We start from the raw sequence: 19,355 nt of genomic DNA on the forward strand, positions 1-19,355 counted from the left end.
ATGACTGAACTCGGGAGTGATAAATCACCATCTGCCATTCACAGATTGCTGATGATAGACTGTTAAGATTATTTTCATCTATGTAGCAAGTTAACTGTAAACATATGACTTAATTTGCATTGTTTCAGCATTATAACATATATTACAATTCAGAAGGCTATTCACAATTCTGCTCTTCCCATCAGAAATGACAAATGCTTTAACTTAAAGCTGATCCATGCTGCCTGAACCACGAGCAGTATGAATCTATTATGGCAGCCAACTATGTTTTACTATGAGGATGCCTTCAAGATGACCAAGAATTCGGGCCCTGGTGACTTCTACCCACTACACTCACATAGTCCGAAAGGTCTTTCCTTATGTACAGTATAGATGGCAGGGCCTTTCCCTGTGTGTATATATAGCAGGGCCAGGAATGGGGGACAAGTTGGAGTACCTAACTTTTGGATCAGTCAGAGTCTAGACTAGACACATTACCAGGTTGGCTTCTGAAAGCATTTTTCTCTGAAATGCCAGAATAAAACGCACACGTCTAATAACGTAGCCAGTCTCCGACTGCTGCCGCACTTGGTTCTGGCAACATGAATCAGTCATCAGGTTCAGTTCAAAAGTTCAGCTGTGCTCCTATAAATACAGTGACATCAGCACTGCGGTGCCTGGCGTAAAAAGGACACTAATCAGGTTTGAAAACACCAAAACGCACCCTGTATGAGCAAGGTATGCTACTAGTAATCTTGCAGAATTGTGAATGCAGCTCTGGACTACAATAGGTGATATAATTCAGAATGACTACAAAGTAAGTTATATAGTGTATTAAAGCTAAATTCCCACTATGAGTATTTGATTGAACTGTAAGACACTGTTTTTTGGCAGCAAAAATATGCAAAGTCAAAAACGCACCAGACTGGATGGGATTTATAGAAATCTCATGCCCACTGTGCTTTTCTATTATGCAGCATAATATTACCAGCAGTGCATTTTTAAAATCCACAGCATGTCAATCTCTCTTGCAGTAAATATGTTTTATTTGCAGATTTTCCCCATAGACTTAAATAAGATGAGAAACATTCTATATAACATTTGTTTTCTCTGCACTGGAAACGCACTAAAACCACATATAATCCGCACATATCTTTGTAAAAAAAAAAAGTTTTAATCAAAGCTAAGTAGCAGGCAGCATCCAAAACAAAAGTTTTATTTAACATGCTATACCAAAAGGAGACAAAAAACACAGCAGAAAAGAAAGTAAAAAACAACAACAATGTAACCTAATTTAGCCAATTGGTGGAGAAATGCAACATAAAATCCGCAACCACAAATACGCACCACATACTCATTACTAAAAGGTAAATTTATTTTTATTTTATTGTTCATTAAAAAAAGCATACATGTACAACCCCTGGCAAAAATTATGGAATCACCGGGCTCGGAGGATGTTCAATCAGGTGTTTAATGTTGTTGAAAGAAAGCAGATCACAGACATGGCACAAAACTAAAGTCATTTCAAATGGCAACTTTATGGCTTTAAGAAACACTAAAAGAAATCAAGAAAAAAAATGTGGTACTCAGTAAGGTTAATTTTTTTTCAGACCAAGCAGAGGGAAAAAATTATGGAATCATGAAAAACAAACACACAAAAGAACACTCCAATACATCACTAGTATTTTGTTGCACCACCTCTGGCTTTAATAACAGCTTGCAGTCTCTGAGGCATGGACTTAATGAGTGACAAACAGTACTCTTCATCAATCTGGCTCCAACTTTCTCTGATTGCTGTTGCCAGATCAGCTTTGTAGGTTGGAGCCTTGTCATGGACCATTTTCTTCAACTTCCACCAAAGATTTTCAATTGGATTGAGATCCGGACTATTTGCAGGCCATGACATTGACCTTATGTGTCTTCTTTCAAGGAATGTTTTCACAGTTTTTGCTCTATGGCAGGATGCATTATCATCTTGAAAAATGATGTCATCATCCCCAAACATCCTTTCAATTGATGGGATAAGAAAACTGTCCAAGATATCAATGTAAACTTAGGCATTTATTGAAGATGTAACGACAGCCATCTCCCCAGTGCCTTTACCTGACATGCAGCCCCATATCATCAATGACTGTGGAAATTTGCATGTTCTCTTCATGCAGTCATCTTTATAAATCTCATTGGAACGGCACCAAACAAAAGTTCCAGCATCATCACCTTGCCCAATGCAGTTTTGCGATTCATCACTAAATATGACTTTGATCCAGTCATCCACAGTCCACGATTGCTTTTCCTTAGCCCATTGTAACCTTGTTTTTTTTCTGTTTAGGTGTTAATGATGGCTTTTGTTTAGCTTTTCGGTATGTAAATCCCATTTCCTTTAGGCGGTTTCTTACAGTTCGGTCACAGACATTCACTCCAGTTTCCTCCCATTCGTTCCTCATTTGTTTTGTTGTGCATTTCCTGTTTTGGAGACATATTGCTTTAAGTTTCCGGTCTTGACGCTTTGAGGTCTTCCTTGGTCTACCAGTATGTTTGCCTTTAACAATCTTCCCATTTTGTTTGTATTCGGTCCAGATTTTAGACACAGCTGACTGTGAACAACCAACATCTTTTGCAACATTGCGTGATGATTTACCTTCTTTTAAGAGCTTGAAAATCCTCTCCTTTGTTTCAATTGACATCTCTCGTGTTGGAGCCATGATTCATGTCAGTCCACTTGGTGCAACAGCTCTCCAAGGTGTGATCACTCCTTTTTAGATGCAGACTAACGAGCAGATCTAATTTGAGGCAGATGTTAGTTTTGGAAATGAAAATTTACAGGGTGATTCCATAATTTTTTCCCTCTGCTTGGTCTGAAAACAATTACCCTTACTGAGTACCACAATTTTTTTTCTTGATTTCTTTTAGTGTTTCTTAAAGCCCTAAAGTTGCCATTTGAAATGACTTTAGTTTTGTGCCATGTCTGTGATCTGCTTTTTTTCAACAACATTAAACAACTGAATGAACATCCTCCGAGCCCGGTGATTCCATAATTTTTGCCAGGGGTTATATATAAAGCACAACCATGTCAGGTAGCGCTGTTTTGTTCTGGGTTTTATGGCTCAACATGATTTATATGATATGCATTGTAAAATTGATTAAGTGCTGCAATATGTTCGGAGCACTTCTCAAGATTAAGCCTTAAGTGATTGTGCATTATTTTTTCATAATTATGCAGAGCATCTTAAACAGACAGCTTCATATGGACTAAAGACGTCCTTACAAGAATCCTAATCTGGGGTGTAGCTAGAATTCATGAGGCCCCATAACAATCTGTGATCGGCCACTTCACATACAGGAATGCAGATCTATAGTTCAGCCTCTAAACATTATTACTGCATACTATGGCCTTAGAAATATTTATTTCTTCAGACCTACAAAGAAGAAAAGTGGGTCACCCGTACAGTCCCAAACAGTCTCCATGTGGACAGTTGATAATTTGTTCCTACGTGCGGGTGCAGAGAGACTGCTGGGTTACTACACTACATTCATTGCTATGTGCACTTATCACTTTGTTATTTAGTACCTCGTTTCTCTACTCCATGCATTTAGCTAATGTGCAATTCATTATATTTAACTGATGTACGGCTCTAAGATTTTCTGTGTCGTGTGCTCTACTCCATACAACCCGACTTCCAACTTGCTGTATTCTCATATATATCCTACACAAAAACGGCGTAAATAGCCAAAAGTAATAAAAAAAAAATACCATTTTATTAAATAAACAACATACATAACATATAATGCATTAAAAACTGATAAAATGGATGTACAAGCAGAAATATGCACTCACATACTGGTCACCCGAAGGGTGTATGTATCAGCTATGTAACCGCCTCAAAATAATGCCTACTAATGACTAATCAGAGGATCCATGGTCAAATAATACATATCACTAAGGTAAGAGATTATACCCAAATCTGTACATCAGACTGCGTAGTATAGCCTATACCGTTGTTCTATATTGTGGCAGGTGACAGTCCATACAAATAGTAAAAAGAGCAATACATAAAGCAGCACCACATTATCCTCGCAGTGCAAATGTTAAGTTTAACCAGACTATTCCGGTGCATGCATGTATAAATTTATAAATTTTAATATACATATATAAATTTGAATATTGTTAAGTAATGCACTGTACTGAGTGTACAAAAGAGGATAGCAAGGTTATTATAGCAAGTGGGGAATACACAAATACATATTCAGACCATCATTATGCAGTAGAGGGGTATCAAAAAGGCATCATAGAGGCATACTAGAATGAGAGTGCAGCAAGGAACCACCCCTGACGTGCGTTTCGCATCAGCTTCCTCCGAGGGAACGCATGATGCGAAACGCGCGTCATGGGTGGTTCCTAGCTGCACTGTACATCCATTTTATCAGTTTTAAATTCATTATATATGTTATGTATGTTGTTTATTTAATTAAATGGTATTTTTTATTACTTTTGGCTATTTACTCCGTTTTTGTGTAGGATATATATCTAATTGTGGAGTGCCCCTTTATATTCACCCAATTGATTGGTTTTCTGCTGTATGCTCAGTTTTCCACCTTTATATTGCTTTATAACATTTTTTATGATGGCATAGCTATTAAAATTACAATTTTATCCTGATTTAGTGTACGGTATTTGCTTTTTGGTGTATGAATATTAATTTCCAGTATTCCGCCATTTAGTTGTTTATATATTCATCTTTTGGAAATATGCAGCCACCAGAAAACTGTATGTGTGTAAACCTTCAGCACATAAAATTTACAATAAAAATTTATGAGTAATCTATGTGCACTAATTTATTAAATGGTGTTGCAGGTAATTACTATTTTGGCATCAGTTACAAAATAAGAAGCTCACTGAATATAATATTACATGTATAGTCATTTGGGATATACAATGTGTATATACTACTCTGGCCAACCAAAAAAAAACTAAGATAAAATACAATCGTGTTTGCGTGGGTTTCCTCCGGGTTCTCCGGTTTCCTCCCACACTCCAGAGACATACTGATAGGGAATCTAGATTGTGAGTCCTAATGGGGACAGTGCTGATCATGTCTGTAAAGGGTTGTGGAATTAATGGTGCTGTATAAGTGAGTAAAATAAATAAATTGTAATTAAAAAGCTGAATAACTTATTAAAATAACTTAGCAGCGTTCAGCTCTCTTTAGATTTAGAAAAAGCTGTGACCGCTTTTCTCTTGTCATCATGAATTGGCAAATGTGGTCACAGGACTCACATAATCGTTAGGCGAGTTTCTCAGAAAAGAGATGTCTAGTAGGCATTTTGGCATATATTACCATCCTGACCTAAACGTTTACAATGAGAATACCCCATATCCACACTGATTGAGGTTTAGTTAGCTCAGTATATGACCTCAGTAATTCAGTGAGCTCACTGTTCTTACTAATAAATCTAGGAAGAAAACAATCTCGGCTTGTTTCATCACATGCAGTGTTCCAGAAGTATCCTTCCCTAGAAGCAATGGAAGCCCCAAGTGTAGAAATCACTTGATAATATCCTCACTGGTGATTTAGTTGCTTGTACTTTACATCACCGTTATTAGTCATTACTGTTGAGGAAATCAGCCTTCCATGCCCCGTATTGGGCTCTGAAGCTATAAGAGTAAAGTCCTCATTATAGGTTTAGTCCATAAACCTTATGAATGGAATAAGCAGTCAGAAATCCAAAATGCAGCAAATTGTAAAAAAAAAAAAAATGATCAAATAACTCATAGAATATGTATGTAACTGAACAAATGCAAAGTCATGTTGATACATTTTTCTTTCAAGTGAGACTACAGCTGCACCTTGTAAGTGGCCCACCTTTCTACCTGCACATGGCTGTATTTGTGATCTCTCTAAGGACATGGGACTGCTACTCAACACAAAGACGATATTGACTACTGCCAGATAAGACCGGGACACATTTGAGATGGACGGAGACGAATTGGCAGTTGTAAAGGACTTCAACCTACTCGAATCGATGATAACTCCAGATGCAGCGACGACACCGGAAGTCAATAGGAGAATAGCTATGGGCAAATCAACAATGAAGTCACTGGACAAGGTCTTCAATCGAAGAACGTTTCACTGGAAATGAAGACATGGTTCATACATAGCTTGCTCTTTTCCTGTGGCAACATACGGATGTGAAACCTGAATGATAAAGAAACAAGGCAGAAGAAGAATCGACTCCTTCAAAATGTGGTGCTGGAGAAGGATACCATCAATACCATGGATGTCAAGAAGAACAAACAAAATCAATTTCGGAACAAATCAAACCAGGCATGTCACTCAAAGCAAGGATCACCAAGCTATGACTTGCCTACTTGGGACACATCATACAAAAGAGCAATCACGGGAGAAGGACATCTTGGTCTGAAGAACAGAAGGAACAAGGCGAAGAGGAAGACCAGCAACCCAATGGCTTGATACTATAAAGATAACAGCGGAGAAGATCCAGGTGGACCTATCTGGGCTTGCACAAGATCAATCTTCCTACAGAGGGTTCATCCATCAAGTCGCCATGGCTCAAGATGGAGTCGAAGGCCGTTAAAATAAAATAAGGAGTGTCCCAAACACAGTATCTGTAGCTACCTGTAGGCCCGTATTTCCACTCTCTTCAACAAAAAGATCAAAAGATTCCACACTCAAAGATGCTGAGGGAATGGAATTGTGGCATGCACCACTATATACCGAATTACCCAGGTATCCACTGCTAAACATATTTATCGGTACTCAGTGGGAGCAAGATAACAAAACATGAATTATGTTGTATATAACTAGCAAAACATGACTGCTTTCTTCCAAAAACAAAGTCACCCCTGTCCACTGTTTTTGGATAGGGGTAACACCGCTTTTGTGGCGCTGTTTCTACAGGGAAGCAACTATGTTTTTCTATCACTGCACAACCCATTTCACCTGCTGGGTATCCCCCTATAGTGAGCTGCTTTACAAGGGGTTACATTTAGAAAGGGATTTGTCCACAGCAGTCAAACTGTATTAATTCCGCATGGTCAGAACAAATCCAATACTAGAACTTTGAATTTCAATAGTTAATTTTCTGATTCTCTGACAAAGTTTTGTTATTCCATCTCCATCTCATTGATCTGCAACACGACGTAGAAAAAAAGCTTTTTGGAAACTGGTACAACACCATTTTGATGGGATGTATATTGTGCTCTTCCACTTTCTGCTGTTACATATTACCTTGTCCACAATGAAAGCAATAGTTGATGTTACTGTCTCCTCGGTAAGTAAATTACACAAGATTGTGCCATTGCTTTAAAGGTTCTCCAATACTTCACAGGAGAAAACTACAAAGGTTTTAAATTGCCACTCAAATAGCTGAACAGCTGAGACACATAAACTAAGTGAAACCAAATAATGGGAACAGGACATAAAACCGATATAGTACCAAAAAGAACATCAGAAAGAGGGAAGGAATAGAAGAAAGGAACGGTGCCCGGGTATACCAAGCAAACAATGCCGTATCTGGATCAAGCGGGTTTCTAAAACTTTAATACATTTTGAAAACTACCTGGAGAATAAATTTAATAATTTAAGTTTGTGGCTTAAATACAGAAAAGAGCTATCTGGCAGTAATATACAGAGTCAGTGAGGATATTTTACTTTGACAGTTACCAAAATAGTTTTAAAAAAATTGCAGCCGACTATAAACCATTTTATTGGCAATCTTTTGTCCGCTAACGTACTTCATATTACAGAAAACCATAAAACCCGCTGTGGTTATTGACAACCACACTTAGGACACTGCAGGTAATTAGAAACTCCACCAAGTTGCCCTGCTCTTTTGAGATCATGATCATTGCTTCTAGAAGAAACTGTATAGATCCAGAAGCCATGTAAATTGCTTCCTTCGATATTTTGTCTTGTTTATTGCGGTTCCCTTTAACAGTAAACTTTAGACTATTTGTAATGCAGCACGGTGGCTCAGTGGTTAGTGCTGTAGCCTTGGGGCGCTGGGTCTTGGGTATAAATCCCACCAAGAACAATGTCTGTCAGGAGTCTTTATGTTCTCCCTGTTTTTGCGTGGGTTTCTTGAGGGTAGTCTGGGTTAATTCCAGACTTCTAAGACATGCTAATAGGGAATGTAGATTGTGAGCCCCAATGGGGACAGTGATGACAATATCTGTAAAGCGCTGCGGAATTAATGGCGCTATATAAGCGAAAAAATGAACAATTCATAGGTTTGTTATGAAACGTAAACTACGGACTATTCTTTGACATATTAATCTATGTACTTCCCTTCTTTTAAACATTGCCAGAATACATTTTACATAGTGTAGCATTTCCAATGATTTTGTGCTTGAGTGATCTGCAAAACACTGAACTCTAAACGGAAACATTACAGACAGATTAATTACACCGAGAGCATCCTAATCTACATTACTGTGCTACTGGAACTCTTACCACACCAAGCAGCGAGGAACCCTTGATGTATTCATTAAATTATTGGGTTAAAATACTAATAACCGATCTCAGTAACTTCTAATAGGACGGTTTTGTTATACTCTACGGTAGCGGCATGTCCCAGGTACTGGTTGTCGGAATGCAATATTGCATTGGATTTCATTTTAATTGGTTCTTGGTGATGGCAATGAACACGCAGTGACAGGCTTTCTTGATATCTTGCATTGCGGAGAGCAAAGATGATGGTCACCACTGCACACATAATACAAGATGACACAGCGGGCTCAGCGAATACTGCTTGGCCTGTAGTTTGCCTGACACTGTCTCCTCGGGCAGATCTGGCTATCTGTAAACTAAAGGGACAAGCCCGAGATAGGCCAAGAGAAGACAAGAGCGACAGCCGCACAAAATATAGGAAAGCACCCCACCTCCCTTACAGTTGCGTAACTGTTGTCTTTTCAGGACCATTAACAAGCAGGATTCTTGCAGGAATGATCATGTTCACACAGCAGATAGCAACAGATAAGAGTAGGATAAAGAGCTTACCTATCGGCCCCACATGTATACTGAAACTTTAACTGAGGCTATATCATCAAGCCAACACATCTACAGCAGCAAGAAACTACCCAGGAATCGACAGTAACATAATAATACAAAGAAATACTAAGGCTATGTTCACACATCTTGGTATTTTCAGCGCTTTTTTTCTGCAGCAAAACCCGATCTCTTGCCAGGAGGTTGTTCAGGATTTTTCTTGCTTTTTTGCTTCCTTTTTGGTGCGTTTTTCAGCATTTTTTCCACTGTCCTTTTGTCTCTTTTATGCACGTTCAGTGAAAAAAAAAATCTCATTCTGGTTTTGGCACAAAAACCGCTGAAAAACCTGACACCTGCATTTTTGGTGCGTTTTTTTTTTCACCACCCATTACTTCCAATGGGTGAAAAGAAGTGACATGCTCTATATTGCAAAAAACATGCAAAGCACAAAATCCTGAACAAAAAAAAAATACATGATGGGTGCATGAGATTTCTAGAATCTCATAGACTATGCTGGTACTGCAAAAAACAGCTGAAAATTTCCATAAAAGAAAGCATCAAAAAATGATGAAAAAAAAACAAGATGTGTGAACATAGCCTAAATAATATTAGTAAATACAAATAATAGTAAAATGATATGTAATAGTAAAGTAAACCTGGCCACATTAGAGGGGCATTTAGACTGAACGCATTGGGGCTCATTCAGACGGCAGTGATTTTACTCATACTCAGTGTTTTGGATCAGATTTTCATCAGTGTCAGTTTTTACTATCAGTTTCATCAGGTTTTTCTGCAAAATAAAAAAAAACACAAAAAAACCTGTTGGAGATTTCTCAAACGTCTCCCATCAAAAATTCAGCGAAAAATGGACAGCACACAGATGGCATTTATGAGCTCTCCGTTTTTTTCACTTGTCCGACTTGCATTAGAGACTCTGATCCATAATTCAGACCAAAATCAGTCATGCCTCAGTGATTTTGGACAGACCACTTGGTCCACAAAAATACAAGGACATGTGAACAGCTGCACAGACTTTAATAGGTACGAGTCCTAGCCACAAAAAAACACAGATACAAGAAAAGCTGACATCTGAATGAGCCTCTGTCCTCTGAAGACCCAATTGCTGAAGGCTCTGATATATGACACTATGGAAACACGTTACAATGTTCCACAGGTATTAGATAAGATCTCATCAAAACTCCATTAACGCACGCTGGCTCTCAGAGAGCCCACTCATCAGACGGAGGGGCCAGGAAAGCCTTGCAAGTATGTTTGATAGGAGCAATAGCGCCACTCTTGTTGTTCTAGGGTGGCCATAAGGGCACTGTGGTATATTTTCTTTACATATTGTACGCTAATTCTTAGGGAAAATATTTAGAAGGGAGGACATAGTGGGCATTCTTGGGAGCTAATGGACCAGCTGCATAATTGCAATCAAAAGAATGATGTGCACTCCTAGCACCAACACACAGGGGGGCATGGGATAACTGATGGAGGAGAGTTCTGCTAAATTTACAAAACTGTACACAGCCTGATTTCTTTCTCCAAAAGGTTTGGAGAGAGTGCTACACAAATGTTTCAGTACCATTACCCCTTGACACAATCAACACATTTGGGTCATCATTAGTGTTGAGCATTCCGATACTGAAATATCGGGTATCGGCCGATATTCACTGTATCGGAATTCCGATACTTAATTCCGATACTTTTATAATATCGAATACCGGAATCGGAAGTTCCCATAATGCCTGCGCTCTGCAGTGTCTCTGAAGGATGACAAGCTGGATGGCAGCGCTCAGCTGCGATCCAGCTTGTCATCAGAATGCCATCCCAGCGTGGGAGAATTCTCCTGATTGTTTAAAAGCCGGCGCGCGGTAAAAAGCCGCCGGCTTTTAAACAATCACGCAGCCCCATACTGCTTCCCCGCAGCCTCCCACCCCGATCCTCCGCTCCCCTCGCCACCTCCCATCCCGATCGTAAATTAGGACCGGGCGGGGAGCACAGCACCAAGGAGCGAAGGACCCGGGCGGGGAAGCCGGCAGTGAAAAGACTTCACCGCCGGCTTTCCCGTTCTGTGCTGCGCTTTCCCGCCGGTTATTTCAAATGAACAGCTGAGGTATCAGGTGATGCCGATCAGCTGTTCATTTGAAGTAGCCGCGGTGCCCTCAGAGGGTTCATGTGAGTTCATGCTTGACTGCATGAACTCACATCAACTTTCCCACGGCCGCACAGGTCAGCCTCACCTCCCGGACCCGTCATGATTAGTGTGTGCGGGGTGTGTGTGTGCGGGGTGTGTGTGTGTGCGGGGTGTGTGTGTGCGGGTGTGTGTGTGTGCGGGGTGTGTGTGCGGGGTGTCTGTGCGATGTGTGCGGGGTGTGTGTGCGGGGTGTCTGTGCGATGTGTGCGGGTGTGTGTGCGGGTGTGTGTGTGTGCGGGTGTGTGTGTGTGCGGGTGTGTGTGCGGGGTGTGTGTGCGGGGTGTCTGTGCGATGTGTGCGGGGTGTGTGTGCGGGGTGTCTGTGCGATGTGTGCGGGTGTGTGTGCGGGGTGTCTGTGCGATGTGTGCGGGGTGTGTGTGCGGGGTGTCTGTGCGATGTGTGCGGGTGTGTGTGCGGGCAGACATAGGCCGATGTGACACTACTACTCCCATCGGCCTATGTCTGTCCCCCGTCCACTCCTGCCAGCAGGATCAGCTCGATGGGAGCAGTAGTTCCCATCAGCCTGATCCTGCTATTTAAATTGCCCTACTGTGTCCCCAATAAATGTTAGATACATGTCATTGGTGGCCAGTGGTTACCTAAAAGAAATTAGTTCATACATTACCTGTCCCCGCCGATCGCCACCTAAAATAAAGTAAAAAATAAAAAACTACACCTATACTCACCAAGACACCTAATTCCCCGAAGCCATCGATCTCCTGTAATAAAATATAAAATAATAAACCACAACCTTATCCTTACCCCTCCGTAGCAGTCCACGAGTGTCCCACGAAGATCTCCAGTTCAGAGCAGCCACATAGAATGTGACCGCTCTGAACCGCTGCCGCCGCTAGAATGACGGGGCCGTAAGGGTTCACCGGAGTTCAGGCAGCGCTGCTCCGGTTAGCTCCTTTACGGCACTGCTGTATCGTGAGAAATTCCCACGGTACAGCACTGCCGTAAAGGAGGTCTCCGGAGCTGCGCTGCCTGAATGCACTCCGGTGACCTCAGTCAGTGGCTCCCGCTGCCGGGAGCGGACGTGTTCCCGGCAGCGTGAGCTTACAGCAGCCATGCACAGCTGTCACCATCTCCAGATGTGACAGCTGTGCATGGGAGATCAGCGCAGGAACGTGGACAGGTAACTATTTTTTTTTTAGTAAACTAAGAATTAAATAAAATGGTGTTTTATTTCAAATAAATTATTTTTTTCTGGGTGTAGTGTGTTTTTTCTTTTTAACACTTTGTAGGTTAGTAATGGGGGTGTCATATAGACGGCCATCATTACTAACCTGGGCTTCATGGCAGCTGGCGCTGACATGAACCCCACCACTATTACCCCCTGCCACCGCACCAGGGCAGCGTGGAAGAGCGAGGCTAAGTGCCAGAATTGGCGCATCCTATGGATGCGCCATTTCTGGGGCGGCTGACGGCTGGTGTTTCTAGCCTGGGAGGGGGCCAATATTCATGGCACCCTTCCTGAGCTATTAATATCAGCCCCCAGCTGTCTGCCTAGCCTTTGCTAGCTATTAAAATAGAGGGGACCCCACGTCATTTTTTTTTGGGGGGTCCCCCATTTTAATAGCTAGTAAAGGCTAGGTATTCAGCTGGGGGCTGATATTAGTAGCCTGGGAAGCTCCGTGGGTTTTACCCCCTTCCCAGGCTTCAAACATCTGCCCCAGCCGTCTGCTTAACCTCCGCTAGAGACTAAAATTATGGGGGATCCCACGCCATTTTTTTTTTAAATAAATCCTTTATTTTAACACTAAATGACATTTGAGGACTTAATAAAGATGCAGTCCCTAAATTATTATTTATTTTTTAATAAATTTTTCCCAAAACTTTTGACGTGGGCTTCGCCATATTTTTGTATGCCAGCCAGGTACAGCATCCAGCTTCTATGAACGCGCCATTTTCCGGGGCGGCCGCGGACTGCAATTTTCAGCGGGGGGGGGAGGGCAAAAAGCTTGGGCCTCCCTGCGCTGCAGATTCCATCCCCCAGCTGCCTAGTTGTACCTGGCTGGACACAAAAATAAGGAGAAGCTCCACGTTTTTTTTTTTTTAATTATTTCATGAAATTCATGGAATAATTAAGAAAAAAAGGGCTTCCCTATATTGTTGTGTCCGGCTAGGTACAAATAGGCAGCTGGTGGTTGGGGGCAGCCCATTCCTGCCTGCTGTACCTGGCTGGACACAAATATAGTGTGAAGCCCCACGTCAATTTTTTTTTAATTATTTCAGGAAATTCATGAAATAATTAAAAAAAAATTATGTGGGGCTTCGCCCTATAATTGTGTCCAGCCAGGTACAGCAGGCAGGAACGGGCTGCCCCCAACCACCAGCTGCCTATTTGTACCTAGCCGGACACAACAATATAGGGAAGCCCTTTTTTTCTTAATTATTCCATGAATTTCATGAAATAATTAAAAAAAAAAATGTGTGGCGCTTCGCCCTATTTTTGTGTCCAGCCAGGTACAACTAGGCAGCTGGGGGCTGGAATCTGCAGCGCAGGGAGACCCAAGCTTTCTGGGTCCCACCCGCTGCAAATTGCAGTCCGCAGCCGCCCCGGAAAATGGCGCGTTCATAGAAGCGCCATCTTCTGGCGCTGTACCCAACTCATCCAGGGCCCTGGTGCGGTGGCTCACTGGGTAATAAAGGGGTTAAGGCCAGCTTGGCATTATCAGCTGGCCCTAAGCCCGAAATTCATGGGGTCACGCCAATATTAGACATGACCGCCATGAATTTCTAGTAAAGTATTTAAAAAAAACACAAACACCCAGAAAAAAGTCCTTTAATTGAAATAAAGACACAATTCTTTATTGTTCTAAATTAAACCATACTTACCGCCACACCCATTCCAGCTGAAGCCAACGATCTCCTGCAATAAAAGTAAAATAATAAAGCAACCTCATCCTTACCTTTCCATGGTTCCCAGGACAGCTTCAGCTCTGCTACATCGAGATGACAGGCTGGACCGCAGCAGAACGCTGCCATCCAGCCTGTCATCCCGCGGACACTGAGAAGCGCAGGCATGCTTGCGCTCCTCAGTGTCTTTCTGTGACGTCATCCAGATGAGCCGAGGTCATGTCCAATGAACTCAGCTCACCTCATGCACGTCACTGACAGCGTGGGAAAATTCTCCTGCACTCAGCGCTTCAGCGTGAGAATTCTCCCACGCTGTCAGTGACGTGCATGAGGTGCGCCGAGTTCATGGGACATGACCTCACCTCATGCACGTCACTGACAGCGTGGGAAAATTCTCACGCTGAAGCGCTGAGTGCAGGAGAATTCTCCCACGCTGTCAGTGACGTACATGAGGTGAGCCGAGTTCATTGTCGGCTCATCTGGATGCCGTCACAGCCAGACACTGAGGAGTGGAAGTATGCCTGCGCTTCTCAGTGTCTGCGGGATGACAGGCTGGATGGCAGCGTTCTGCTGCGGTCCAGCCTGTCATCTCGATGTAGCAGAGCTGGAGCCGTCGTGGGAGCCATGGAAAGGTAAGGATGAGGTTGCTTTATTATTTTTCTTTTATTGCAGGAGATCGTTGGCTTCAGCTGGAATGGGCGTGATGGTAAGTATGGTTTAATTTAGAACAATAAAGAATTGTGTGTTTATTTCAATTAAAGGACTTTTTTCTGAGTGTTTGTGTTTTTTTTAAATACTTTACTAGAAATTCATGGTGGTCATGTCTAATATTGGCGTGACCCCATGAATTTCGGGCTTAGGGCCAGCTGATAATGCCAAGCTGGCCTTAACCCCTTTATTACCCAGTGAGCCACCGCATCAGGGCCCTGGATGAGTTGGGTACAGCGCCAGAAGATGGCGCTTCTATGAACGCGCCATTTTCCGGGGCGGCTGCGGACTGCAATTTGCAGCGGGTGGGGCCCAGAAAGCTTGGGCCTCCCTGCGCTGCAGATTCCAGCCCCCAGCTGCCTAGTTGTATCTGGCTGGACACAAAAATAGGGCGAAGCTCCACGTTTTTTTTTTTTTAAATTCATGAAATTCATGGAATAATTCAGAAAAAAAGGGCTTCCCTATATTGTTGTGTCCGGCTAGGTACAAATAGGCTGCTGGTGGTTGGGGGCAGCCCGTTCCTGCCTGCTGTACCTGACTGGACACAAATATAGGGCGAAGCCCCACATCAATTTTTTTAAATTATTTCATGAATTTCCTGAAATGATTTAAAAAAAATTGACGTGGGGCTTCGCACTATATTTGTGTCCAGCCAGGTACAGCAGGCAGGAACGGGCTGCCCCCAACCACCAGCTGCCTATTTGTACCTGGTTGGACACAACAATATAGGGAAGCCCTTTTTTTCTTAATTATTTCATGAATTTCATGAAATAATTAAAAAAAAAAAATACGTGAAGCTTCTCCCTATTTTTGTGTCCAGCCAGGTACAACTAGGCAGCTGGGGGATGGAATCTGCAGCGCAGGGAGGCCCAAGCTTTCTGCCCCCCCCTCCCCCCGCTGAAAATTGCAGTGCGCAGCCACCCCGGAAAATGGCGCGTTCATAGAAGCTGGATGCTGTACCTGGCTGGCATACAAAAATATGGCGAAGCCCACGTCAAAAGTTTTGGGAAAAATTAATTAAAAAATAAATAATAATTTAGGGACTGCATCTTTATTAACTCCTCAAATGTCATTTAGTGTTAAAATAAAGGACTTATTTTAAAAAAAATTGACGTGGGGCTTCGCCCTATATTTGTGTCCAGCCAGGTACAGCAGGCAGGAACAGGCTGCCCCCAACCACCAGCTGCCTATTTGTACCTGGCCGGACACAACAATATAGGGAAGCCCTTTTTTTCTTAATTATTCCATGAATTTCATGAAATAATTTTTAAAAAAAATGCGTGGGGCTTCGCCCTATTTTTGTGCCCAGCCAGATACAACTAGGCAGCTGGGGGCTGGAATCCGCAGCGCAGGGAGACCCAAGCTTTCTGGGCCACCCCCGCTGCAAATTGCAGTCCGCAGCCGCCCCAGAAAATGGCGCGTTCATAGAAGCGCCATCTTCTGGCGCTGTACCCAACTCATCCAGGGCCCTGGTGCGGTGGCTCACTGGGTAATAAAGGGGTTAAGGCCAGCTTGGCATTATCAGCTGGCCCTAAGCCCAAAATTCATGGGGTCACGCCAATATTAGACATGACCACCATGAATTTCTAGTAAAGTATTTAAAAAAACACAACACCCAGAAAAAAGTCCTTTAATTGAAATAAACACACAATTCTTTATTGTTCTAAATTAAACCATACTTACCATCACGCCCATTCCAGCTGAAGCCAACGATCTCCTGCAATAAAAGTAAAATAATAAAGCAACCTCATCCTTACCTTCCCATGGCTCCCACGACAGCTTCAGCTCTGCTACATCGAGATGACAGGCTGGACCGCAGCAGAACGCTGCCATCCATCCTGTCATCCCGCAGACACTGAGAAGCGCAGGCATACTTCCACTCCTCAGTGTCTGGCTGTGACGGCATCCAGATGAGCCGAGGTCATGTCCAATGAACTCCGCTCACTTCATGTACGTCACTGACAGCGTGGGAAAATTCTCCTGCACTCAGCACTTCAGCGTGAGAATTTTCCCACGCTGTCAGTGACGTGCATGAGGTGAGCTGAGTTCATTGGACATGACCTCACCTCATGTATGTCACTGACAGCGTGGGAGAATTCTCACGCTGAAGCGCTGAGTGCAGGAGAATTTTCCCACGCTGTCAGTGACGTGCATGAGGTGAGCTGAGTTCATTGGACATGAACTCGGCTCATCTGGATGACGTCACAGAGAGACACTGAGGAGCGCAAGCATGCCTGCGCTTCTCAGTGTCTGCGGGATGACAGGCTGGATGGCAGCTTTCTGCTGCGGTCCAGCCTGTCATCTCGATGTAGCAGAGCTGGAGCTGTCCTGGGAACCATCGAAAGGTAAGGATGAGGTTGCTTTATTATTTTTCTTTTATTGCAGGAGATCGTTGGCTTCAGCTGGAATGGGCGTGATGGTAAGTATGGTTTAATTTAGAACAATAAAGAATTGTGTCTTTATTTCAATTAAAGGACTTTACTCTGGGTGTTTGTGTTTTCTTTTAACTTTGACTATGGGGTTAGTAATGGGGGTGTCTTATAGACGCCTCTCCATTACTAACCTGGGCTTGATGTCAGCTGGCATTATAAGCTGACATCAACCCCAACCCTATTACCCCCTGCCACCGCACCAGGGCAGCGTGGAAGAGCGAGGCTAAGTGCCAGAATTGGCGCATCCTATGGATGCGCCATTTCTGGGGCGGCTGACGGCTGGTGTTTCTAGCCTGGGAGGGGGCCAATATTCATGGCACCCTTCCTGGGCTATTAATATCAGCCCCCAGCTGTCTGCCTAGCCTGTGCTAGCTATTAAATTAGGGGGGACCCCACGTCATTTTTTTGGGGGGGTCCCCCATTTTAATAGCTAGTAAAGGCTAGGTATTCAGCTGGGGGCTGATATTAGTAGCCTGGGAAGCTCCGTGGGTATTACCCCCTTCCCAGGCTTCAAACATTTGCCCCAGCTGTCTGCTTAACCTCCGCTAGAGCCTAAAATTAAGGGGAACCCCACGCCAATTTTTTTTTAAATAAATCCTTTATTTTAACACTAAATGACAAGTACAGTAATCAACACTGTCACTGTACTTCATATATATGTGACTGACATGTTTCTATCTATCTAATCTATGTGTGATTCTCTATTCCTTCTATTCTAAATTGTCGGGTACAGATGCTGAATTGCCGGCCGGCTTTCTTAAAGAGACGGTGCATGAAAACACTATTATTTTTTTAAATAAATCCTTTACACTAAATGACAAGTTCTGTAAGCAACACTGTCACTGTACTTCATATATATGTGACTGACATGTTTCTATCTATCTAATCTATGTGTGAAGCTCTATTCTGTCTGTTATAAATTGTCGGGTACAGATGCTGAATTGCCGGCCGGCTTTTTTAAAGAGACGGTGCACGAAAACACTAATATTTTTTTTAATAAATCCTTTACACTAAATGACAAGTACAGTAAGCAACACTGTCACTGTACTTCATATATATGTGACTGACATGTTTCTATCTATCTAATCTATGTGTGATTCTCTATTCCTTCTATTCTAAATTGTCGGGTACAGATGCTGAATTGCCGGCCGGCTTTCTTAAAGAGACGGTGCATGAAAACACTATTATTTTTTTAAATAAATCCTTTACACTAAATGACAAGTTCTGTAAGCAACACTGTCACTGTACTTCATATATATGTGACTGACATGTTTCTATCTATCTAATCTATGTGTGAAGCTCTATTCTGTCTGTTATAAATTGTCGGGTACAGATGCTGAATTGCCGGCCGGCTTTTTTAAAGAGACGGTGCACGAAAACACTAATATTTTTTTTAATAAATCCTTTACACTAAATGACAAGTACAGTAAGCAACACTGTCACTGTACTTCATATATATGTGACTGACATGTTTCTATCTATCTAATCTATGTGTGAAGCTCTATTCTTTCTGTTGTAAATTGTCGGGTACCGGTGAATGCCGCTGATGAATTGCCGGCTTTTCATGTCATTCTACATTATTCTTAGTTGTTTTACTTCATGTAGAATTAACCTACAAGGAAAGAAAGGGTTTATTTTCATTCCGATATTTGTGTCCCATTGACTTGCATTGGTTTCCGGTATCGGAATCGGCGATATCCGATACTTTTTGGGTATCGGCCCGATCCAATCCGATACGATATTTCCTGATATCGGAAGGTATCGCTCAACACTAGTCATCATTAAAATTTGCAGACAATGTACAATGTTCCCACACATGTAACAAAGTTTCATCTGATTTACTCAACTCCAGTAAAAGTAACATTTTTATCCTGCCTGAGCTAGAAGACACAATCACAGGGGCACAAGAATCATAAGGGCACACCATCACAGGGGCACAAGAATCATAAGGGCACACAAGCACAGGGGCACAAGAATCATAAGGGCACAAGAATCATAAGGGCACACCATCACAAGGGGCACACCATCACAGGGGGCACACCATCACAGGGGGCACACCATCACAGGGGGCACACACATAAAAGGCATACCATCACAATGGGCAGAAAAATCGGGAACACAAAAGCTACACCATCATAAGGGGCACACAAATCACAAGTGGCACACTATCAC

General features: G+C 42.6%; 1 protein-coding gene across 6 annotated transcripts in view; it reads right to left on the reverse strand.

The window, feature by feature from the left end:
• GRIP1 (glutamate receptor interacting protein 1) overlaps positions 1-19,355 on the reverse strand; it is a 647,688-nt gene that overhangs the window by 405,549 nt on the left and 222,784 nt on the right. The window lies entirely within an intron of this gene.

Source organism: Phyllobates terribilis, unplaced genomic scaffold (assembly GCF_046119375.1).
Source record: "Phyllobates terribilis strain yellow unplaced genomic scaffold, ASM4611937v1 Scaffold_11__3_contigs__length_659146591, whole genome shotgun sequence".
NCBI lineage: Eukaryota > Metazoa > Chordata > Amphibia > Anura > Dendrobatidae > Phyllobates > Phyllobates terribilis.